Raw genomic sequence first — 25,605 nt, 5'->3', positions numbered from 1 at the left:
TTAATTAATTTCAATTATTCTGATGAAGTCTTGGGGTGAACGCCTGATGAAAGCTCTCAATTAAATAAAAAGTTCAGTGGTTTCTATTCAGCTCCGTGGATTTATTTTTTAGTTTGGAACTGTTTTCTGTGAGACTTTATGGAGCCAGGAGTTGACAATGATGCCGCTGGGCTAGCTCCCTTACAAATGCTGAATGCTTCTATTGGGAATTTGTCAGCCTTGATCGAGGTGCTCACTGCACAGTTATCTGGCCTTGGGAGAAAACTTACGTGTGTACCGACTACTTTTGGGCGGCCGGTGAGCTCTATACAGGCAACAAATGGATCGTTTTATGCCTCTATTCCACCAGGGCAAGGAAGTCAGAAGACCTTGCCTTTATGAGCCAGTAGCTCTCCTATTGGTTCTAATTCTACACGTGGTAATAACCATGGCGGAAACAATACCTTGACTGCTGGTAAGCCACTGTCTTTAAGGAATGGTTCAACAGTGGGATTCAATGGGACTTTGGAGTTGACAATAATAATCAAACTCGCGAAACTGTAGACCAACAAATTAAGGACTTTGAAAAGGAAGCATTAAAGTTTCGTAAACTTCAAATAGAGAACTGCTACCTAAAAGAATGTATCCATAGGCAACAGATCCCGAAGGGACTCAGGACTTGGAAATTTCCAACAGGTACTGTTGGTGGTTCTGTTTTATACTACAAACTTTTAGCATTGTTCAATAGACACAGTTGCAAGCTCCTTGAAGTGCTTATCAGGGACAATGATAAAAAAAATGCAAAACATAAAAGTAAGAATTGATGCTATTAATGAAGGTCTTCAAAATGCCTATTGTTTCATTCTAAAATTAATGAGTACAATGCTGCAATGGTGAATGCTGACAAAGTTATCGTTACTTTGAAAAATAAAAAAAGCTAATAAACTAGAAAGGGATAGGATTGAATATGAACAAGTGAGGGCATACCCTTTGGTCAATAATAACAATATTAGAACACATGTTAATGAGGTTGACAGTCAAATGGGGGGGTAGCCTGTAATGGGTGATGAGAATATGAGTGATGCAAATGAAGAGAAGGTCCCTTTAGCCATGCCTTTGAGGAGGTCAGAGTGCCTCCAGAATCAGTAGCAACATCGCTACAACCCAGGTGGGATAAGCAATTGCAACCCCCAAACATACTATTCCAACAAAGACAGGCCATACAGGGGGAGAGGGATGGTGAACAGGTGGTAGGTGACAGTACTGAACAACCTTTCAGCATTATTCTGAACAAGGCTGGTGATTTTAAAATTTACAACTATAGTGATATAGTTGTAAGCCCAGCATGGGCAAATCTCCTCCAAAAAGGGTTGAATTTTGTACCTAATATGGCCCATAGAATAGACAATGCATTAATTGAGCTAAAGTTATTTGTTAGGAAATTGAATTTTAAAATGTGGTTTAACAACGACAATTTCACAAACACACGTGAATGTAGGAAAACTAGGACATTCAACCCGCCCCTGCACCCTACCCTTCAGGTATTTGAAAATTTATGTATGGAACAAATTAGAAAGTTGCACCAGAATTGTAAGAAAGATGTTTTACACAACCTGTCTGTGACTGAAATGGAATTATTCCATGAAAAAGTCAACTGTGTTTCAATAAGGGTTATAAAACCAGACAAGGGAGGGGGCTGGTTATTATGAATCAAGGGTGGAATTTAGACAAAATGCAAACTCACTTATTTGCTGATGCTTATGAGGAAATATCTCAAAATGAATTAAACAGTTGTTATAGAAACATAAATATTATACTCAATGATTTATTGTTTAATGAGCAATTGTCCTTGAATGAACACAGCTTCCTAACACAAAAACATCCACGCATCCACACGATCTTTGGCATCCCTAAAATACATAAATGTATGGAAGATCCTCCCTTTAGACCAATTGTTGACGCGAAAGCTTCCAAAACTTTTAACTTAGCTAAATTTATAGATCATAATTTGAAGCATCTTCTGGGACAACAGGCCCATATACTTAAAGATTCATGGGATTGTCTCAAAAAAGTTAACGATATGTTTAGTGAGAATTTAATAATGGTGACCATGGATATCAAAGACCTACTTACAACTATTCCCCATGACCAGGCCATTGGCATGTTTTATGAGCATTTACATACCTTTTCTTTTGAAAGTCATTCTAGATTACTCATGTATAGGACCCTAATGGAGTTAATTCTACAGAATAATTTTATACTTTTTGAGAATCAGTTATTCAAACAAAAGGCAGGTGTTGCAATGGGGGCAGCATGTGCCCCCCTGTTTGCTAACATCGTATTGACACAGTGGAAACTGAATACAGAGTTTAAACATGAACTTTTTAAATATTGCAAATTTTATGGAAGGTTCCTAGATGATGTAATAATTTTTTGAGATGGGTCAGAAGAACAACTTCAGCAATTTTTTGAGTTTATGAATTCTAGCATTGGGTTCCTCACATTCACAATGGAATTTAATTTTGAAACTATTAATTATTTGGATATTACCTTAAACAAGGACATGGTAAATAAAAAAATTACTTCTACTTTATTTAGGAAACCTGCTTATACTAACACCCTGTTGCACTATGACAGTTGTCATCCTGTAAGTCAGTAAAAGTCTCTAGTGAAAGGAAAGGGTATGAGATTATCAAGGATGATATCTGATAATGTGGTTTTCCTACAAGAAGTTGAGAATTTGAGGAACTGTTTATTAGGATGGGATACCCTAAGAGATTTATGGAACCCATTTTTGAAGAGGTTATAAGGAAGACACAGTGGTCAATTTTCCCCACTTTTGGGTTCCTTACCTGTTAGATTGATGGGGGACACAGTGACTTTGGTGACTGAAAATCAGGTTACTATCAGTAGTCCCTACACTGATGCTATGGTTCTTACTTTCAACACATTATTTAACAATATTAAGGAAGTCATATACAATAATTGGATAATTTGGCACAGATGACAAATGCAAAACTAGGCTGGGGGATAAACCCTGTATAGTATATAAGAGAGATAGGTGTTTCAAAAATTTACTGGAAGGTAACCACCCTGGCCAGAAAGAAGGGCATATGAGTAAATGTGGAAGGTGTGCACAGAGTCCCCTAGTATTAGAAATCTATATGGTGTATATCAGGGGATATGGAAAAGTTTTTTTGGCTAGGAAATATAATTGCCAGACTAAATGCCCTGTCTATATTGCAATTTGCCAAGTGTGAGAACGATTTTATATTGGCAAAACTATAAATATGTTACATAAGCATATTTATCAGCATATGTATGATATTAGGAGGGCTAATATAAAAATGCTGTGGCTGGACATATTATAGACTATCCACAGCATACTTTCAAATTTTCTGTTTTGGAACAAGTATTTCTCGAAGGGACCAGGGGTGGACCTGTTGAGTTATTTCTTGAATACAAGGAATTACTCTGGCAGTATAGATGCAATTCTACTAATAATTATGGTTTAAATTATATAGTATCCATTTCAAGTTATTTAAAACTTAAGTCTGATTTTCATTTGTAGTTGTATTGAATAAGAATGTACTGGTTGCATTAATGTATTTTTACATCTATTGTCTTCACCATGATTCAGGTTACAATGAGTCTAATTTAACCATGAATTCATTGAAATGTTAATTACTTGGCACAATTTTTATAAATGTTGTCAGACTACTATGTATGTTTTATTAAGTAATTAGATATATGCTTGGAATAGGAGGCTTCGTTTTAAATTTTTAGTGCTAGGTTTTAACCAATTGGGATGTATAGGTTTGACATGTGATAGGAGCATTTTTGTATTTAATGAAGATATTTAATTAATTTCAATTATTCTGATGAAGTCTTGGGGTGAATGCCTGATGAAAGCTCTCAATTAAATAAAACATTCAGTGGTTTCTATTCAGCTCCGTGGATTTATTTTTTAGTTTGGAACTGTTTTCTGTGAGACTTTATGGAGCCAGGAGTTGACAATGATGCCGCTGGGTTAGCTCTCTTACAAATGCTGAATGCTTCTATTGGGAATTTGTCAGCCTTAATCGAAGTGCTGACTGCACAGTTATCTGGCATTGGGAGAAATCTTACGGGTGTACTGACTACATTTGGGCAGCCGGTGAGCTCTACACAGGCTACGAATGGATCGTTTTATGCCTCTATTCCACCAGGGCAAAGAAGTCCGAAGACCTTGAGTTATGAGCCAGTAGCTCTCCTATTGGTTCTAATTCTACACGTGGTAACAACCATGGCAGAAACAATACCTTGACTGCTGGTACGCCACTGCCTTTAATGAATGGTTCAACAATGGGATTCAATGGGACTTTGGAGATGACAACAGTAATCAAACTCGCGGAACTGTAGACCAACCAATTAAGGACTTCTAAACGGAAGTATTAAAGTTTCGTAAACTTCAAATAGAGAACTGCTACCTAAAGGAATGTATCCGTAGGCAGCAGATCCCGAAGGGACTCAGCACTTGGAAATTTCCAACAGGTACTGTTGGTGGTTCTGTTTTATACAACAAACTTTTAGCATTGTTCAATAGACACGGTTGTGAGCTCCTTGAAGTGCTTATCAGGGACAATGATAAAAAAAAATGCAAAACATAAAAGTAAGAATTGATGCTATTAATGAAGGTCTTCACAACGACCTATTGTTTCATTCTAAAATTAATGAGTACAATGCTGCAATGGTGAATGTTGACAAAGTTATCGTTACTTTGAAAAATAAAAAAGCTAAGAAACTAGAAAGGGATAGGATTGATTATGAACAAGGGAGGGCATACCCTTTGGTCAATAATAACAATATTAGAACACATGTTAATGAGGTTGACACTCAAATGGGGGGTAGCCTGTAATGGGTGATGAGAATATGAGGGATGCAAATGAAGAGATGATCCCTTTAGCCATGCCTTTGAGGAGGTCAGAGCTCCTCCAGAATCAGCAGCAACATCGCTACAACCCAGGGGGGATAAGCAATTGCAACCCCCAAACATACTATTCCAACAGAGGAAGGCCATACAGGGGGAGAGGGATGGTGAACAGGTGGTAGGTGATAGCACTGATCAACCTTTCAGCATTATCCTGAACGAGACTGATGATTTTAAAATTTACAACTATAGTGATATAGTTGTAAGCCCAGCATGGGCAAATCTCCTCCAAAAAGGGTTGAATTTTGTACCCACTATGGCCCTTAGTGTAGACAATGCATTACTTGAGCTAAAGTTATTTGTTAGGAAACTGAATTTTAAAATGTGATTTAACAATGACAATTTCACAAACACATTCTCACGACTTTGGTGACTGAAAATCAGGTTACTATCAGTAGTCCCTACACTGATGCTATGGTTCTTACTTTCAACACATTATTTTACAATATTAAGGAAGTCATATACAATAATTGGATAGTATGTGGCACAGATGACAAATGTAAAACTAGGATGGGGGATAAACCCTGTATAGTATATAAGAGAGATAGGTGTTTCAAAAATTTACTGGAAGGTAACCATCCTGGTCAGTAAGAAGGGCATATGCATAAATGTGGAAGGTGTGCACAGAGTCCCCTAGTATTAGAAACCAATATGGTGTATATCAGGGGAGATGGAAAAATTGTTTTGGCTAGGAAATATAATTGCCAGACTAAATGCCCTGTCTATATTGCAATTTGCCAAGTGTGTGAACGATTTTATATTGGCAAAACTATAAATATGTTACATAAGCATATTTATCAGCATATGTACGATATTAGGAGGGCTAATATAAAAAATGCTGTGGCTAGACATATTATAGAGTATCCACAGCATACTTTCAAATTTTCTGTTTTGGAACAAGTATTTCTCGAAGGGACCAGGGGTGGATCTGTTGAGTTATTTCTTGAATACAAGGAATTACTCTGGCAGTTGAGATGCAATGCTACTAATAATTATGGTTTAAATGATATAGTATCCCATTTCAAGTTATTTAAAACTTAAGTCTAATTTTCATTTGTAGTTGTATTGAATAAGAATGTACTGGTTGCATTAACGTATTTTTACATCTATTGTCTTCACCATGAATTCAAGTTACAATGAGTCTAATTTAACCATGAATTCATTGAAATGTTAATTACTTGGCACAATTTTTATAAATGTTGTCAGACTACTATGTATTTTTTATTTAGTAATTAGATATTTGCTTGTAATAGGAGGCTTGGTTTTAAATTGTTAGTGTTAGGTTTTAACCAATTGGGATGTATAGGTTTGACATGTGATAGTAGCATTTTTGTATTTAATCTTCTTCTTCTTCTTTCGGCTTTTCCTGGTTAGGGGTCAGCACAGCGGATCACCGTCTGCTCATGATTGGCAGTGGAGTTTTACGGTGTTGAGTTGCCAGCCCGGCACCCAACCTTCCACAGAAGGCACACACACGCACGCACGCACTCACACCTAGGGCCAATTTAGTGTGTCCAATCCACCTACAGCATGTCTTTGGGATGTGGGAGGAAAGCGGAGCACCCGGAGGAAACCCACGCGACCACAGGGAGGACATGCAGACTTTGCACAGAAGGCACCCCAGCCAAGGATTGAACCAGAGAACCTCTTGCTGTGAGGCGGCAATGCTAATAGCTGAAGATGTTTAATTAATTTCAATTATTCTGATGAAGTCTTGGGGCGAATGCCTGACGAAAGCGCTCAATTAAATAAAAAGTTCAGTGGTTTCTATTCAGCTCCGTGGATTTATTTCTTAGTTTGGAACTGTCTTCTGTGATTCTGATACCTTTGTAAAATTGTTGGCATACAGGACTCAAACTCTGCTTCACCCACGCTTTTTTATTTAGCTCACTCAGCTTACACCTTGTGCCACAATGAAAGCTAGGTGACAGGTGGATTTTCTCCACTCAGTACTGTCCAGAGTGCTGATGGTTATGCATCACCACTAAGCCTATTGCAGTATAGAGGGCTAACCAAATTAAAGTTTTCACTTTTTTCCTTCAGTACTGAGCCCTAATCACTCATTGCCTAACATCATGCAAACAGGAAGGCAATCACAATTCATTTGTGAATAAATCTTTGGCCCTAAGACATCAAAGCTACAGTACAATATGCAAAGTGTACCTCTGAACATAACTGAGCAAGTGCTGTCATGACAAATGCTGGTATCATGACACGTTAAACATTAACATAAAACAGATCGATTCTACATTTAATCAAAATAAGATCATTTTCCTTCTGCTCCTTAATTGCGCATTGGTTTGCAGGGAACAACACTGAACACTGCTACATTATATTCCAAGTTTAATCACACGTGCACTAATACTTTGCCAACATCTATACCAAAGAGCTTTTCAGCATTGCCCTTTAGGAAGAGATTTTAAACAAACATTAAGTATTCAGCAGGAAAAAAAGGCAATGAGTGCACCATGAGCTGAAGTCAAAAGTAAAATAACAAGTAAATCCAAAAGGTCTTCTTTGTATTTAAAATCCTCGTTTATTACAAAAGATAAAACTGCAGGAGATAGCGCTTTCGCGTTGTTACCCAACGCTTCATCAGACATAAAGAAAATGCTGAAACTTTCCTCTTATAAAGCATTAATTGTTATGATGTCATTAGTAATTGGAAGTTAAAATTTCAAGAAACAGACATACAAACATAAAATATAAAATATAAAATATAAAATGCATACTGAGTTAAAACATTGTCTAGAGCAGAGAATATATTTTACATAAATGTATGTGTAGACATTAATGCTTCAGTGGCCTTGAAGCTAAGAAAGGCTTAAGAGTGAGCCTCTCATTAAGCCCAAACTTATGGGCTTGTAATTTGACAATCCACTTGCCTTCCCTTTCTTCAATTCTGTTCCTTATGTTACCTAATCTCCCATCAGTATGCACCAATTCAAGAACCTGGAATTTGAATGTGTGATCGTCACCTAACTCCACAGTGTGTTTAGCTAGGGCGTTCAGAATGTTACGTTTGGATATGGCATAGATATGCTCTCTTATACGTTCTCTTAGGGATCTGGTTGTCATGCCCACATAGAACTTCCTGCATACTTGGCACTCAGCTAAGTAAACCAAGTTGATAGACCTACAGCTCGCATGGTGCTTAAACATGTAGTTCCTGTGTGTTTCAGGATGTGTGTAGTTATTAGTATTGGCAACATATTTGCACTGGTTGCAAGATGAGCAAGCAAAAGTACCACATTGTGCCGTAGTAATGCGCTCAGTGACATGAGGTTTATCATAACAAAGTAGCCTATTTAACGAAAGCATGTTTCTATAGGCTACTCGAGGTGTGCTATCAACTAAGGACCTGATATCATCATCTATCATAAGAAGATTCCAATGTTTATTGAAAATCTTCAAAATGTGTTTGTTCTTGTTAGTGTAGGGAATTAGAATCCTATTGGGATTCGCCTGGGTGTTCGTGTGAAATTTGAACACTGGGATTTGTGTCTTTTGATGATGGGTGCGGCATCATTGCCTCTCTTAGTGTCACACTCAGAGATGGCTTCATATACAGAGTTCTTGTTGTAGCCCCTAGATATAAATTGGTTGGCTAAATCTGTTTTCTGTTGTTGGTATGCTATCTGTGTAGAAGTCAGTTTGGAAGCCCTCAAGGCTTGATTCTTAACAATATTTTTGTAGATGTGTTGGGGATGCATGCTTTCTCTATGTAGTAAGTTGTTCCTCCAGCAACTCTTCCTGAAAAGTTCAGTTTCAAAACCATAATTGTTCCTAGAGACACTCACATCTAGGAAGTCAATGCGGTCACTGGAGTAAGTATAGTCAAAACTCAAGAAATCAGTTGTGGCATTGAGATAGCTGATGAAATCAAAAGGTGCTCAACTGTTCCTCCCCAAAGAAAGAACACATCATCTACAAACCTGTTGTAGAATATCAATGACTTGACAAATTCAGAATTTTCGTTAAACACAAACAACTGTTCCCAATGTGCCAAGACTAAATTAGCGTAGCGTTGGCACAAGGAGTGCCCATCGCTACACCTTTGGCTTGTAGATGGTAGGTATTCCCATAACATAATACATTATTCTTGAGAATGATCTCAAGCAAAGACACACATCTGTCCACCATAAGAGGTGTGAGTTTGTTATGTGTAAGAATAGCTCTAATGTACTCCAAGCCAATGTCATTAGGAATTGAAGTAAACAAAGATTTAACATCTAAGGTTACTAGTATACACTTGTCATAAGGAGAAAAAGATTGATCAAAATCTGCTAGATTCTCCAAGAAGTTAGTGGTATCTTTCAGAATGTGCTTAACTTCTAAGACAATGGGTTTCAATATCTTGTCAAGATATATCGAGAGGGCTCTGTGAGCCAGCCTCGACTAGAAACTATTGGACGTAATGGTGGATCTGTAGCGTTCTTGTGTATTTTGGGTAGGCCCCTAAAAGATGGTATCAGAGGTTTATCAACTAATAAATATGAATATAAATCATTATCAACTATATTGGTTAACATCAAATCATACAACATAGCATGAACATTCTTAATAAGATTATTCAAACTGTACCTAGGTAAAGGTAAATAAGTCTCACAGTCAGACAACATAGCATTCATTTTCTCATAATATATAGAACTATCCATAATAACGATAGCACCACCTTTATCTGCTTGTCTAATGGTGATAGCTTCATTACATCTCAAATTGTCCAAAGCTTGTTTTTCATCATATGATAGATTGACAAAGTTAGATTTGACTTTATTGTCATTGTAGAGTTTAAATAAGTCATTTTCCACAGCTTGTTCAAAAGCATCCAAAAGTGGATGTTGCTGTGGAACAAACGTGGATGGCTTCCTGAATAAAGTATGATTGTTAGCAGACTGCTGATCCTGCTTACCATATAACAATTTGAGAGTTAAAGTTCTTGTAAACATCTTGACATCCACTATGATGTCAGTGATATCATTACTGTGTGAAGGAATGAAACCTAGCCCCTTGTTAAGAACCGATAGTTCGAATACATTCAAATCATATTGGGATATGTTTACTACTAAATTGTCTGAGTTCAAAGCCTCAGAAAGTAAAACATGAGTATTTACTTTTTCGGTCGCCATACCTTTTTTGCAAACGGCGTGTTGTCTTCCGTGAACTTCCTTTTGTTTGTTTGCATGGACGGGGACCAAGTTCTCTTTTCCTGTGGTCGATAGGGTAAAGGAAAAGAAGGGAGACCCTCTCCTAATGTGAACAGCTCGTCCTCTGCTGGAATTACAAAGGAATCAATGCACAGCTGTTTGTTGCGCATTTCGCTCACTTTCGGTCTCACAGAATCAGCCTTCTCAGAGTGAGGTACTATGTCTGAAACGGAATCTATGTGTACTTGTGCCTGTGTTGTTACGACATGAGAACGTGGTGTAGTTGTCTTGTCAGGCTCCTCAGTAGCGTTGATGAGTACTTCCGTTGTAGCGGCCACTGTGGGATCCATATTTGATGGTTCATCTCGTGACGTCAACGAAATGGGAGTGGTTGAGCGTGTGACACGTTGATCATTGTTGGCAACAGAGGGTTTGCGCGTATTATTCAAAGATCTATATGCATTGTTGGATCTCATATCACTATTCTCCTTGGGCCAAGAGAAAACTTGTGACTTACTGAAGTCAAGAAAATCCCTTTGCAGCTTGCGTTTTTTGTCACGCAAGCATTTGATGTCAAGAGAAGTTAACATATTCTTCAAATCCTCGAGTACAGTGTTAGATTGCTCAATGCTTAGTAAGCCAACCAACTCTGTGTAGATAGTTAGAATGTCATTTTTCAGTTCAGTGATAGAAATATCATAATGCTCAATCAGAATAAGCAAATAGGAGAAGCTAGTGTCAATATTACATTTTTGCCACTTAGCCAAAAGACTTGGTTGTGAATCGCCGAAGGTCGGCATTTTAAGGATTCTTAGACCTCGCGGCACCAATTTAAACTTTAAGCATGCTTCCATGTGAAGTTTCTGCCACTGTATAGTGCGCAGTTTGTGGAGCTTGTTCTCCAAGTTCCTTGTTATCATAGTAATTTCCATATTACTCTTAAATGAGTGTGCATCATCTCCTGAAGCATTTAAGTCAGAGGTAGTCAGTTTGAGTAATGGGTTGATGTTAAAATCAACTAGTCCATCCAAATCAAACAGTCTATCAGCTACTTGGTTGGATAAAGGTGAGTTGGATTTGGCAGCCATGTCCAAGCAGTGTTGTACAAGTAAAGCAGTATAAAACAAAAAGGAAACACACTGCCAGGTAAAGCACTCTCCTCAGGAACAACAAATCAGCAGGAAAAAAAGGCAATGAGTGCACCATGAGCTGAAGTCAAAAGTAAAATAACAAGTAAATCCAAAAGGTCTTCTTTGTATTTAAAATCCTCGTTTATTACAAAAGATAAAACTGCAGGAGATAGCAAGTTGTGCGCTTTAGCATTGTTACAACGCTTCATCAGACATAAAGAAAATGCTGAAACTTTCCTCTTATAAAGCATTAATTGTTATGATGTCATTAGTAATTGGAAGTTAAAATTTAAAGAAACAGACATACAAACATAAAATATAAAATATAAAATATAAAATGCATACTGAGTTAAAACATTGTCTAGAGCAGAGAATATATTTTACATAAATGTATGTGTAGACATTAATGCTTCAGTGGCCTTGAAGCTAAGAAAGGCTTAAGAGTGAGCATTCTGAACGCCCTAGCTAAACACACTGTGGAGTTAGGTGACGATCACACATTCAAATTCCAGGTTCTTGAATTGGTGCATACTGATGGGAGATTAGGTAACATAAGGAACAGAATTGAAGAAAGGGAAGGCAAGTGGATTGTCAAATTACAAGCCCATAAGTTTGGGCTTAATGAGAGGCTCACTCTTAAGCCTTTCTTAGCTTCAAGGCCACTGAAGCATTAATGTCTACACATACATTTATGTAAAATATATTCTCTGCTCTAGACAATGTTTTAACTCAGTATGCATTTTATATTTTATATTTTATATTTTATATTTTATGTTTGTATGTCTGTTTCTTTAAATTTTAACTTCCAATTACTAATGACATCATAACAATTAATGCTTTATAAGAGGAAAGTTTCAGCATTTTCTTTATGTCTGATGAAGCGTTGGGTAACAACGCGAAAGCGCTTACAACTTGCTATCTCCTGCAGTTTTATCTTTTGTAATAAACGAGGATTTTAAATACAAAGAAGACCTTTTGGATTTACTTGTTATTTTACTTTTGACTTCAGCTCATGGTGCACTCATTGCCTTTTTTTCCTGCTGATTTGTTGTTCCTGAGGAGAGTGCTTTACCTGGCAGTGTGTTTCCTTTTTGTTTTAAACATTAAGTATTGTTACTGGATTTTATTACTTCATTACATGGAAATGGCTTACTGTACTCAAGTGAACTGCAGTGAACTGTGTGGTTGACAGATCATTTCATTCTGTACAGTTATGTCTGCCCTGCAGCACTTACACTTACAAATGATACACAACCACATAGGGCCTTGGCACACATACTTCATCATTATTAAGCCCTACTGCATTGGAACATTAAGGATTGTTTTGTATTGACAATGCACATTGCCCATGCATGAGAAGATACCATTGCTAATTGCACTAGCATTCATGAATGTTTACATACCATCATCCTAGACTCATGAGCCACGAATGCTTCATTGTCCATCCTGTGTTGCACAAGTGTATATTTCATCTTCACAACATCATATGGAACAGGTATACATAAGTCTTAGTTCTGCAATATACATTAGTGACAGCATAGCAGACCTAAAAGTCAGCAGTATGTTTTTATTATTGATTAGAAGATTGGACTTACTCTGTCATATCAAAAAATATGGCTTTGCAAAAACGCTTCAACACCAAAATATTTTCTCTGACACAGAATGAAAACCTAATTCTATATACATTGCACTCTCACACTAATAAAGTCAGACTTTTCTGGCGGCATGTGTGTTAAGTACTGTGTCTTCTAGATTGTATAACTAGACAGATAGGTGGTTCTACTTTCCAGTCAACTTGTGTGCACATGAGGTGTTGTATGTAGATTCATATATAATGGGACCATACATCGCTGGAAGATTAATGCAACAGCTGTGCTGATTTGACTCCCACTCGGGAGACATTTACATGGTCAGATGAGTCCCACATCACTTTTTCCCTCTGTCCACAAGCACATACTGTCTGCAACATACCGATAAGGTAATCCTTTCAAAAATGCACTCTCACACTTCTAATGTCAGCTCTCTCCTATGACATGAACACAAAATGCATTTGCATGTAGACTGTGAAAGCAGATAGGGAGGGAATTGAAATACAACAGTGATAACCTCACAACTGTTTGTGTGTATAAATGGATGCAGGAGTGTTTTACACATGTTGGTATTGACAACATTTAGAATCCCACATGTCTGTAGAAGTCAGTTTTGCACACATATGTCCTCTGCAAGACACAGTTGATCTCATCCCTTTAAAGATGCAGTCTGGTTTACCTGCAGTCAGACTTCTTCTGTGTTGTTGCATTAAGTTTTGATTTGTTTCTTTTCTGTTAGAAGAGAGACACTAGTGTTTTCAAAATGTGGAGTGCTTTTGACTAACATGATGTAATTATAAGTAAGCTACAGTAGTAAGGAGTTACAATCTTTTCTTGCATCTTTTAAAAAAGATGAACGAAAAACATATTTTCCAGTTCACAAAATGCTTGAGCAGCAAGGATGTTCTGCTCAGCAACTCCTCCCAGACATGCAGACAGCAGTGGAACATAAAGGAGCCCCTCTAAGTTGTTGAAACAGTACCCCATGTTGCCATAATGACATTCCAACATCAAATACATGACTGACAGAGCCTTGCACATGGCATATTTGAGCCAAGGTCATATTTGAGGTTAGTAATACCTGATGTTTCTTAGTGTGGGATGGTCTGCCAGCACTAACCTGGTAAAGTGGGTTTGAATGTGCATGTGTAATACAGTCATTTTGCACCTTACTAGGAGAGACATATATTATTTGACATAGGTAAGGTTCATCAGCTTTGAAAAAAAAATGTACAAAGGAAAGGGCTTTCGCAGAAAAATTTAGTACCTGCACCAGTGGAAAAATACTGGAAACATACTGCATTTGGGGAAGAAAGAAAGAAAGAAAGAAACTTTGATCTACCAGTGTGAGCAAGCTCATTTGGGGTTGTCCTGTCATTTCCCCATATGTGAAAAACTCAACTGCATAATTTACTGTAGTAGAGGACTGCCTTAGCGCAGTCCACTGATCTTAAACTATCTGTTTCTTTTCTTTTAACTTGCCTAACTCACAAGCCAGTATGTCTAATCAGCATTATACATGCAATTCTACAGTCTCCTGACTGAGCAACCGCTAATTATGTACCCTTATTTACAACACTTACCTTTTTCCTCCAAATACACGTCTTTTCTCTCTCTCTCAAAATAGACCATGCGTTCCTTCATCATTCATTCCTTTCTTCTTTTCCTTCCTTTTTCTTCTTTCCTTACTTTATTTCTTTGTTTCTCTTGCATTCTTTCTTTCTCACAGACAGGATTGGCAGTCTTTCATTTTTTTCTTTCCTTTTTCTTTCTTTCCAGCAGTTGACATTTCCACTGGTGTAGCTATTATGTTTTCATGTACATTTTCCTTCAATGCGGCTGAACATTAACTATGCTCAGTGACCTATCCCTCTCCTAGTAGGGTGCAAAATGACTGTCTCATACGTGCATGTGCACACCCACCTCAGTAGAATAGTGCTGACAGACCATTCCCCACTAAGAAGTAGCAGGTCTTACCAGCCTCAAATATGACCTTGGTCTACCAATGTAATCAAGCTCAGCTCCATCAGTCATGTATTACATTTGGGGTATGGAATGTCATTATGGTAATGCGGATATACTTTCAACAACTTAGAGGAGGTCCTTTGTGCTCAAGTGCTGTCTGTATGTCTGGGAAGAGGTGCTAAACAGAGCATCCTTGCTGCTCAAGCATTCTTAAATAGGAAAGAGAGATTTTCATGCATTTTTTAAAGACGCAGGAAAAGATTCTAGCTTCTTACTAGCTTACATATTATGACATTAGGTTACTCAACCATACTCCACATTTTGAGAATACTAATCTTTCTCTCTCTCTCTCTCTCTCTCTCTCTCTCTCTCTCTGTCTTCTAACAGGAAGGAGACAAGTCAAAACCTAATGCAAAATTTACGTGGGCAAAGCATTATGGGATATTGCTGCAGACAATGAATTTTCCTCTGACTTCTTCTTGTTGCTGCAATAAGGATACAAAGCTGATATTTGTGTTCAAACCCAGGTTTGCTATAAACCACATACACCACTGAAAAAAACAACAACTCACCACCCAGGTAATATGATTTACAACACTGGAGCTGTTGGTTTTCAGAACCCTAAGGTATCTGTACCTGGTAGGGAGACTGCAATGAGCTAGAAGGTGATTTTGCCAGGGTGAGGCTCTTCCAATGTGTATTTTGGTTGGATTAAACATTATGATTTCCTTAACTGCAAAGTTTATGATAATGGAAGCTGTGTTTGTAAAATCCACTGAACTTAACCTAATGAAAAAACACATCCCTCACTTGCCTAGCTCACAGGCCAGCACTTCTAACCAAAATTATACATACAAGCCAGTCAGGAGTCCCCTCCTCTTCAACATCTTTACAAATGAACTATATACCTCCTGCAAACAATCAGTACTAGTCCAATATGCTGATGATTCAGCACTCATCTGCTCTTCCAATAACATCTCTGACCTCCACACACTCACCCAGGACACCCTTCTATCAGTGGGAAAATGGCTAACTGCTAATCTACTTATCCTAAACCCTAAGAAAACCAAACTTCTGTTATTCTTCACCCGGACACACTCTCACCTAAAATATAACTTTCTTATCTCATCCTCCAATAACACCAAAATACAACCTGACTCCCACACAAAACTTCTAGGAGCCATCGTTGACGATGAACTTAACTTTAACCTACACATCCTTCAAAGTATAAAGAAAACTCACCAAAAGCTGGGTATGCTCTGCCGACACCGTAGATTCCTGACCTACAATGCCAGACTGTCCCTATCACAGGCTCTTCTTCTCCTCTCCCTTCTCTATGCCACCCCAGTACTAACTAATATTCAAACAACTACCCTGGCCAAACTCCAACAAACTTACCACAACATAGCAAGGTTCATCACAAACTCCCCCCACAACTCTCAGCACTGCCTCTCTCTGAACTCCTTAGAATGGATAGGACTCCCACAACAACTTCTTCTATCTCAGTTTCAAGTAATCCACTCCATACTGTAGAAACCATTAACCTGCCCAGCACTGTCCTCCTTGGTTTCCACCTATACACCAACTCGCACACTCCGTACCTCTAACCAACAACTCCTCAACATCTACCAACCAAAAAAATCTATTGGTAGATTACTTTATAAATCCTCCCTATCCCAGGCATGGAATAACCTTCCATCCCATTTACGCTCCATAACACACCCTTTACAATTTAAGAAAGAACTCAAACTACACTTTATGAGGACAAAAAGCTGTACTTGCCATGCCCCTACATAACCTCACTACACTCTGTTGTATACACTCCAGTAAAATATATTTATATTTTTGCTTTTGAAATGCCTGAATTTTAATGAGAACATATAATGTTTTTTTTTTTTCTCACCTGAATCACTTTGTTTTTTGAAATTGGTCACTGTACTTTTTGGCTTGTTAAACTATCATGCATACTTTATTGTATGTAATTGGAGCTTTTCTCCTCGGGTCTCCACTGAAAATGGCCTCCTGGCCCAGATGGACCAACCCGGTTAACAAATGTCAATAAATAAGTAAGTAAATAAATAACATGTACCCTTATTTACAATGCTTATTTTTTTCTACAAATGCACTTCTTTTCTCTCTTTCTCTCTCATAAAAAGCCACGCATTCTTTTCTTTGTTTTTTCTTTCTTTCCCGAACTTAGCATGTTTGCACTAGTGCAGCTATTAAGTTTTTCATGTGAAAGCCATTCCCTTTTTACATTTTTCTTCATCATTGCCAAACCTTACCTATACAAAATGATCTATCCCTGCCATAGTAAGGTGAAAAATGGCTGTATCATACATGCGCATCCACACCCACTTGACTAGGTTTGTGCTGGCAGACCATCTTCTACTAAACAGCATTAGGTTTTACCAACCTCAAATACAAATTCGTCCTACCAACATGAACAAGCTTAGCTTCATCAGTCACATATTTCATTTGAGGTATCAGAATATCATTACGAAAATCAGGTGTAGTCTTTCAACAGCTTAGAGGGGATCTTTTGTGTTCAAACACTGTTGGTTCACTGGACCTGCTGGTTCTCAGATACCTAAGGTATACTTACCTGGCAGGGGGAATGCCAAGATCAAGAAGTTGGTTTCCTAGGGTGAGTCTCTTCCATTGCACTCTTCTGTTTAGGTGGTCCCTGTGGTTTCCTCAAATGTGAGAAACTCAACTGAATATTTTTTTTAGTAGGGGAGGACTGAGTTGTCACAGTCCTCTGAATTTAAAGTGACAAAAATATATCTGCTTCTTTTCTTCTAGCTTCCCTAGTTCACAAGACAGTCTTTCTAACCAATATTATGCATACAATTCCACAAGCTCCTAACTGTGCAACAGCCTGTCATTTACCCTTATTTACAACACTTACCTTTTTCTAGAAATGTACTTCTTTTCTCTCTTAAAATAGACAATTCGTTCTTTTCTTATTCCTTTATTCATTCCTTCTATTCTTTCTTTTTTCTTATTTCCTTACTCTCTCTCAAACAGGATTTATGGCCCTTTTCTCTCCTTCCTGTAATCACCATGTTTCCACTGATGTAGCTATTAGATTTTCAGGTGTTAGACATTTTCTTTTCACATTTTTCTTCAATGAGGCTGAACCTTGCTTATACTCAATGACCTATCTCACTCCTACTAAGGTGCAAAATGACTGTCTCACACATGCGCTCGCCCACCCTCCCCACTAGAATAGTGCTGGCAAACTACCCTGACTAACAAACATCAGGTGTTATCATCTGGAAGATCAACAGTCCTTTCTTCTTTCTCTCTCTTTCTTTCTTTCTTCCTTACACTCAGCATGTTTTCACATATGAAGCTATAAAGTTTTAATGTGAAAGGTATTTCCTTTTTACATTTTTCTTTACCACAGCTCAACCTTACCTATGCCAAATACTGTAGCATAGCAGGGATGGGGTGAATGGACAATACTCCAGGATACTATCTTGACTACTGCTCAACTCACTGATGTAAAATAAAAAAAAAAATGTTTTCTGTCAAATATTTTTTTTATTATTTCTTTTTAAGGCAATGGCAATGATTATATCCTAAATGGATGTCTATGATGCTCCTACATGCCTCCCTTACGTGGTTATGTCATCTTGCTTCAGCACCACTCCAAAAAGACCTGTGATTCACTGTGCAGGTAGAGATGGTATTGCCACAATGCAAGAAACACAGTGTCTTGGATTGTATTGCTGGGGTTCATAGCAATCTGAGGGATGTAGTGTTTTTTAATTGAAAATGCTCACTGTGAGTGCATTTGGTGTGTGGGGAGACAGACTAGGGAAGATAAAATCAACAAGTCTCTGAAATAAGTAGGGTTATTTACACATACATTTTTGTGCTTGTGCATAGATGCACAGACAGACTTCTGAATGTTGTCATTGGGGGAAATATTTTACTTTATTGCTTGTGCACACTTGAACAGACTACTGAATGGGGTCATTGGGGTAAGTGTTTCATTTTGATGTTTGTGCATACTTGGAATGACTAATGAAGGGGTCATTAGAGGAACTGTTTAATTTAGGTGCTTGTGCATATTTATACAGACTATTGAAGGGATTATTGGGAAATAATTCCTTTTGGAATGTGTGTTTACTTGAACAGACTACTGCAGGGGTTGTTGGAGGAAATTTTTAATTTTGGTGCGTGTGCTTACTTGGACTGACTTCTGAAGAGGTCATCAGGGAAATGTTTCACTTTGGTGTTTGTGCTTCTGCTTAAAGTACTGAAGGGGTTGTTGAGGGACATGTTTCATGTTTGTGCTGTGCTTACATGGACAGACTACTGAAGGGGTTGTTGGGGAAAATGTTTCATTTTCTTGTCATTGGAGTACTTGTGCATACTTGGACAGACTACTGAAGTCATCTTTGTGGGAAATGATTCATTTTTTTTTGCTTTTTCACACATAGAAAAACTACTGAAGTGATTGGAAAAATTATTCAATCTGATGTCAGTGAAATGCTTGTATATACATGGACAAACTATTGAAGGGATTTCCATGACAATTACAGAAAGAAAGCAAACAATGCAACTATACTACTTGACAGGCAGCAATGCAGCAAATCCAAATATAATGTTAATTTATATTTGTCTTGATTTTAAAACCGGGATATAGTAAATCCTTCCACTATGACTCAATGAAGAATTAAACCCCCTGATGATCAGGCTCAATGAAATTTGTTTTTTTTTTGTTTTGTTTTTTGCAGAAGTTAGGCTTCCCTGTATCCCCAGTGTGAGGGCAAGCCATCCACATCCTCCAAATTTATATTACCAGTCTTTTCTTGGTCACTGAAAAAAGTAACATATGTGTCTGCCTCTCATAAAAGCAGTGTGAGGAGGGTATGCCTCTTACGTTCTTAGTACAAGAAATCTGGACTCAGTCTAAAATAATGGGGTCAAAGGCCCAAAAAATGGGACAGGTTTTAAATATTGCTCTTATGAAGTTTAAACTTAGAAAATTGCTATAATAACAGGATTTATATTAGTATGTAGTTTCTGAAGGAAATTAAATTTGAAACACAAGCGTCTCCATCCATAACCCCATTTCCCCATTTCTGCACATGGAGTCAAGGTGTCACTTCAACAGAGGCAATCATCTAAAGTCAAGGTTTACACTACCTGGTAGTTAGTCTTTCCATACCATACACTCACATGCACATTCACACCAATGCAGATTTACAGTGTCCAATCCACCTACTGCATGTCTTTGAAATGTGGGAGGAAACTGATACAAACACAGGGAAAAGTTGCAGACTCCACACATTAGGCACCCCATCCAAGAACTGAAATGGTGAACCTCTTGCTGGGCAGTAACAATGCTATCTGCTGTACTACTGTGTCATGTATGTTATTGTTTTTTGAGTTCACCTTCACTGATTTGTCAGAAAAACACAAGTTTTATGAGGTGAAAATCTGAATATTCTACAAAAATCTGGATAGTTGAGAGGTATGGGGTGGGCAGAGTAAATATTCAGAACATGTTGCTTAATACTCTAAAAGTCTGTTTGTTGTCTGGTTGAACTAAGGAGAAAAATCAAACAAAAAAATGAAGCCTCAATATACTATGTAACCTTAATAGGCTTCTTGAGGTCTCCATTGGCGTACCTTGAAATATTCATGATTACTGCAGATTTGCAGAATAACAAATTGTACTGCCCAAAGTATTATACTGTAGGACTTGCGCCAGACATTGGTGTAGGGCTTTGGAAGCCTTTTTCCCTTTGATGTTTAAAAATCTGAAGAGTGTCATAAAATGAGATGGGTATATGTAATGCAGTATACAAATAGTTATTGGATTTGACGTTTAACATTATTACTGGCCTTTTATAAAATGTGTTTTAATTATAATGAAGATAATTTTAGCTCAGACACTTCCTGTATCGATGACTAGCATGAGAATTGGATATATAAAACAGTAGAAGAAACTTCTCTGTGTGGTAGATATTCAGTCCATATATAGGTTTATAGGTTCATAGGTTCATACTAGGCTATCTGCCCTGGGGCAATTATAAGCCTAGCCCGATTCTGTATGGCTTACGCCACCCCTTGATTTGAGTATACTGTGCCCTTTTTAAGGTTTAGTTTACTGTGCCTCTGTCTAATAGTGACACGGGAGTAATCCCTGGGACAAACCTATGATCCCCCATCCACTTATCAAGATTCTTCTTGAAGAGATTCAGTGAGGTGCTCTGCCTCACATGAACTGGAATTCTATTCCAGAGCGAAGGGAGCCTCTGGGTTATGAACCTGTCCCTCCAGCAAGTTCTATTTATTTCTGTGCTGAGGTTCAAGTCCCTCGAGTGTGTGGCTCTAAGGGATTTAGATTTACTGAGGTGGAGCATGTCCATTAATTCTGGATTTGACATAGCTTTGTATGTCAGGCATAGATCGCCTCGAAGTAGGCGGTATGCAACTGAGTAGAGCTGGAGTTTTTTTAACCGAGCAGCATATGGCATCTGTTTGAGACCCTTGATCCTCTTGGTGAGATACTTTTGGGGTCTTTCTAATTGCTGCAGGTGTCGGGTAAGGTACATCCCAAAAGGGGCATTGTATTTTATGATGGGCCTGATGAGGGATGAATAAAGGGGCACAATTACCTCTCTTGATCTAGATGTGAAACCCTTCGTGATGAGGTGGGCTATGTAGAAGGTCTTTCTAACCACTTTGGCAATGTGGTTTTCAAAGGAGAGATTGCTATCAACTTGGGTCCCCAGGTCCCTAATAACTTTCTCTGTACTTAATGGGTTTCCGCCTATGTGGTAATTTGTGGGCACATTGTTTTTGCCAAAGGGTATGACTATACATTTTTTGGCATTTAGCTTTAAACCATGGCGCTGGCACCAGTTACCTGTCTCTGTGAGATCTTTTTGAAGGATGTTTGTGTCAGCTGGAGAGTTGATTATAGCACCCAGTTTGCAGTCGTCTGCGAACTTGGTGAGCCATAGTCTTCCCACGTTTGCCTGTACCTCGGAAAAGTATATACCGAACAAGAGTGGTCCCAGGACAGAACCCTGTGGGATGCCACTTGTGACTGGTTTTGAGTCTGACATGGCTCCAGCAACTCTCACTCTGTGGGTTCTGTCTTTGAGCCAGTTTGCGACCCATCTTTTGACATAGGGGTTTATATTTAAGCTGGATAGCTTATCTATGATGCCCGAGTGGGGTATTGTGTCAAATGCCTTTGCAAGGTCCAGATAGGCTGTGTGGACTACCTTCCCTTCATCTATGGCTTTGGTGACTGTTTCGAAGAAGTCAACCAGGTTCAAAAGGCAGGATCTGCCCTTGACAAAGCCGAACTGGGTAGGCTCTAGTGTCTGTAGGTCCCCACTGTCTTTGTTTATGAGCTCCATGATGATCCTCTCCATAGCCTTGCAGACTAAGCTAGTCAGGCTTATGGGGCGATAGTTTCCAGGGTCCGTAGAGGCTCCACCTTTGTGGAGTGGGATCACTGTTGCTGTACGCCATTCTGTGGGCATATATCCTGTAGTGAGGCTGAGATTGTATAGCTGTTTTATTTGAGGGATTAGTTCCTCTTGGAGTTCATGTAGGACACAACCTGGGACGCCATCTGGTCACATGGAAGCAGTATTTTTTGCTTTGGAGAGGGCAGCCTTCACCTGAGCATCTGAGATGTTTGGGAGGCAGCCCTCTGCCGGGATAGATACTTGCTCTTTTGCAGGGGAGGGAGTGGAGAAGTTTGCACTGAACCTGTCTGCCAGGATATTGGCGATGTCTGTGGGTTCAGTGTATTTTTTGTCATTTAGAATCAACTCAGAACAAGTCTGGGAGTTGCATCCCAGGTTTCTAACATAACTGAAAAAAACCTTATGATTGTCTTTGGTGTCCTGTGCAATTTTTCTCTCGAAGCTGGCCTTGGAGGATTTTATGAGGGATCGTAATTTTTTGCTAGTACTGATCAGAGATGCCTTCCCTATTAGGGATTTTGCTCTTTCATGTAGTAGCTTCCTCCTTCTGTTGTACAGTTTATTTATGGCAGGGGTCCACCAGACTGGACGCCTGCCTTTGGATGATTGGGTCTTGGTTTTGTTTGGGATAGCATGATCCATGCATTTCTGGAGATGTCCGTAGAATGCGTTTATATAGGATTCTGCAGTTTGGGCCGTAGTTTCCACTGGCCCTGGGGCCTTGAAGGATTCCACTTTGGTTTTGAGAAGTGAGAAGTTCGCTTTTCAGAAGTTTTTCACTGTGGTTTTCTGGGCTGGGGTGGGGTCGGGATGTGGACATCCAGTGAAATTAATTTATGGTCTGATCTTACCAATGAGGGATATACTTCTGGTGTGGAGCATAGAGTCCCCATGTTGGTAATGATCAGGTCTAGTATGTTGTCCCCTCTTGTGGGAGTGGTGACTAGTTGTTCCATAGCATTTGAGTTTATAATTTCCAGGAACCTTTGGGCTAAGGTGCTGGGGCTTGAGTAGTGCTCCCAGTCAATGTTTGGGTAGTTGAAGTCTCCCAATATAATGGTGTTCGGAGAGATCTTCATGTTCTCCAATGTTTTCAGGAAAGCCGAGTGGGATTCCTGACTTTGAGAGGGTGGTCTGTAGGATGCTATAAACTGAAAAGCAGTCTTGCCCACTGTTAGTTGCACATGGATGGTCTCCGATACTTCGTGCAATGCCACTAACCTGGAGGTGTGGATATCCTTGATAAATATGGAAACTCCCCCTCCTTTTGTGGTTCAGTCCGGGTTTTGGAACCGAAAAGCATGATATGAGGTATAGCCTGGTAGTGCTGGGGTGCTCTCTGGAGCCTTGAACCAGGTTTCTGTCACTGCACAGATATCGATGTTCTCCATACTGAGGAGAGCTTCGAGTGCGTGCATCTTGAGGTTAAGACTTCTGGCGTTTAGCAGCATTACCCTTAGTTTCTTGTTCCTTGTGCTGTCTATGGGGGTGGGTTTGACTTTTGAGCCTTGCCTAAAAAAGGCACTATGGGGGTGGCAAGAGCCTTTGCCAATATCCAAAAGCCCAGTGGTGACAGGTGCAAGCCGTCCCTAGCGAAGCAACGTGGCTTGTCAGACATATCATCCCAGGCTGACAGACACTGGATCGCCTTTGAATGACACCAAAATTTTAGCCAATTGTTAAAATCAATCATTTTGTCTTTGTACTGTGGCATCATTCTAGGTGAGGGTAAGATGCTGCTCAAGGTCAGGGTCATACCAGCCTGGGCTACATGATCAGAGAGCTCCTCTATGTCTCTTTTCATGTAGTCCAGGGAGGTATGTCTCAGGTCATTCACACCAGCATGTACAATGACTGAGTCATATTTGTATTTGCTTTGGAGTGACCTGAGTGCTTCCGTTATGTGGCGGATCCTAGCACCCGACAGGCAGCTCACCGTGGCCTTCTCTTTATTCAGCCCGGTGAGCGGGACGTCAGTGTGTCTGACAATAGAGTCACCTATAACAAGAGTATCAGGTGTGTTATTCAGCCTTAAGGGCTGTGGCTGCTTGGCACACTGACTTTGTGGGTTATGTGTTGTGTGTGTTTTGTTTTGAGGTAGCGCTTGCTTGGATGTCTGCTTTGGAGGTCTCTGTTGCTTAGGTAGATTTTTATTTAGAGCCTCCGAGTATGTTTCTGTGTATTTATGTGTTTGGTTCGCTGATGTGGTGGGACTATGTGATACTGGAATTGTGTTGTGTGAGGTTACCTTCTCCTCCTGACTGGTTACACCAGTTTTGAGATGAGAGAGCTCAGCCTCAATGTACTATTTCTAGTTAATCACTGCATATTAATCAGATCAGACAATAGTAGTAGAAGTAGCAAATGTAAACTCGTCTTAAGTCAAAACAAAACAAAAAGTAATAATAGAAAATATATAATTGTAAGCATTACTAAGTATTCGAAAGTAATCCAAGCAAGGCAGGCAGTCTGTTTCCAGTTGAAAATCCTTTATTAAGTACACAGACAAGCGATCCAAGTAAAACAAAAATAGAGTAATAATTTCCTCACAAGCTTTCTAAATATATATATATATATATATATATATATATATATATATATATATATATATTGTCAGGCATGGGAGTGGTTTATTGTGCTGTAAAACAAAGTATTATTGGTACACATGTTAAATTCACATCCCTTCCCCCATCAGTGTGAAATTCGAGCTGGTCCTACCCTACCTTGTAGCTGTCATAATAATATATAGCCCTTATGTACTTTAAATAAAATGTAAAATGATGTGGTACCTCTTATTTAACCAAATTATTAAGTAGATTATTAAGTCTGTGATTTTATCCAAGACAATATACTACATGGCTGGAAATATATCAACCTTAGTTCATTTGACAATCAAAAAATATATATAAATGTATACATATATATTTTGCATGTAAAAATCAATTTCTATTTTCATAACCTATTGTTAACAAAGATCGCTTTCGTCCTTCTAGACTTCTTCAGGTCTGTGTAGAAGAACCCTAAAAACCTATATAATTGTATAATTAGTTAGTATTGTTAGTGCACATCATTTTGAATAAAGTGAAAAAAAGAACCAGAAAAAAAAAATAGGAAAAAATGTATGTATGATGATGGAAACAAAATATACACTTAATTTCAACTGATTTAAAATGGTATTTAAAAACCAATTTGTAGAATATAATAAAATAAAATACAATTAGTCATGTAAACAATGTGGCAATTTTCTAAGTTCCAGTGCACTTTTAATTGAACAGTAGTAGTTTAGTCCAGGCTTCCTAAAAGAGTTCAGCTTTAATTGCCACATGAGTTCATGTTCTCCAGAATATTCGGGATGTC

The 25,605-nt window shown here is 38.6% G+C and overlaps 1 non-coding gene across 1 annotated transcript; it reads left to right on the top strand.

Annotated features, from left to right (window-relative positions):
- Window positions 1–17,376: 17,376 nt before the first annotated feature.
- Window positions 17,377–17,543, top strand: LOC122816055. Its single transcript, XR_006367055.1, has one exon. It is a non-coding gene; the product is annotated as a U1 spliceosomal RNA (small nuclear RNA).
- The last annotated feature ends 8,062 nt before the right edge of the window (window positions 17,544–25,605 follow it).

The sequence above is a fragment of the Protopterus annectens genome, chromosome 11.part0 (assembly GCF_019279795.1).
Source record: "Protopterus annectens isolate FY-2018-M chromosome 11.part0, PAN1.0, whole genome shotgun sequence".
NCBI classification, from domain to species: domain Eukaryota; kingdom Metazoa; phylum Chordata; order Ceratodontiformes; family Protopteridae; genus Protopterus; species Protopterus annectens.
The sequence above is the reverse complement of the archived record's forward strand: the minus strand, read 5'-3'. Positions and strand labels throughout refer to the sequence as shown.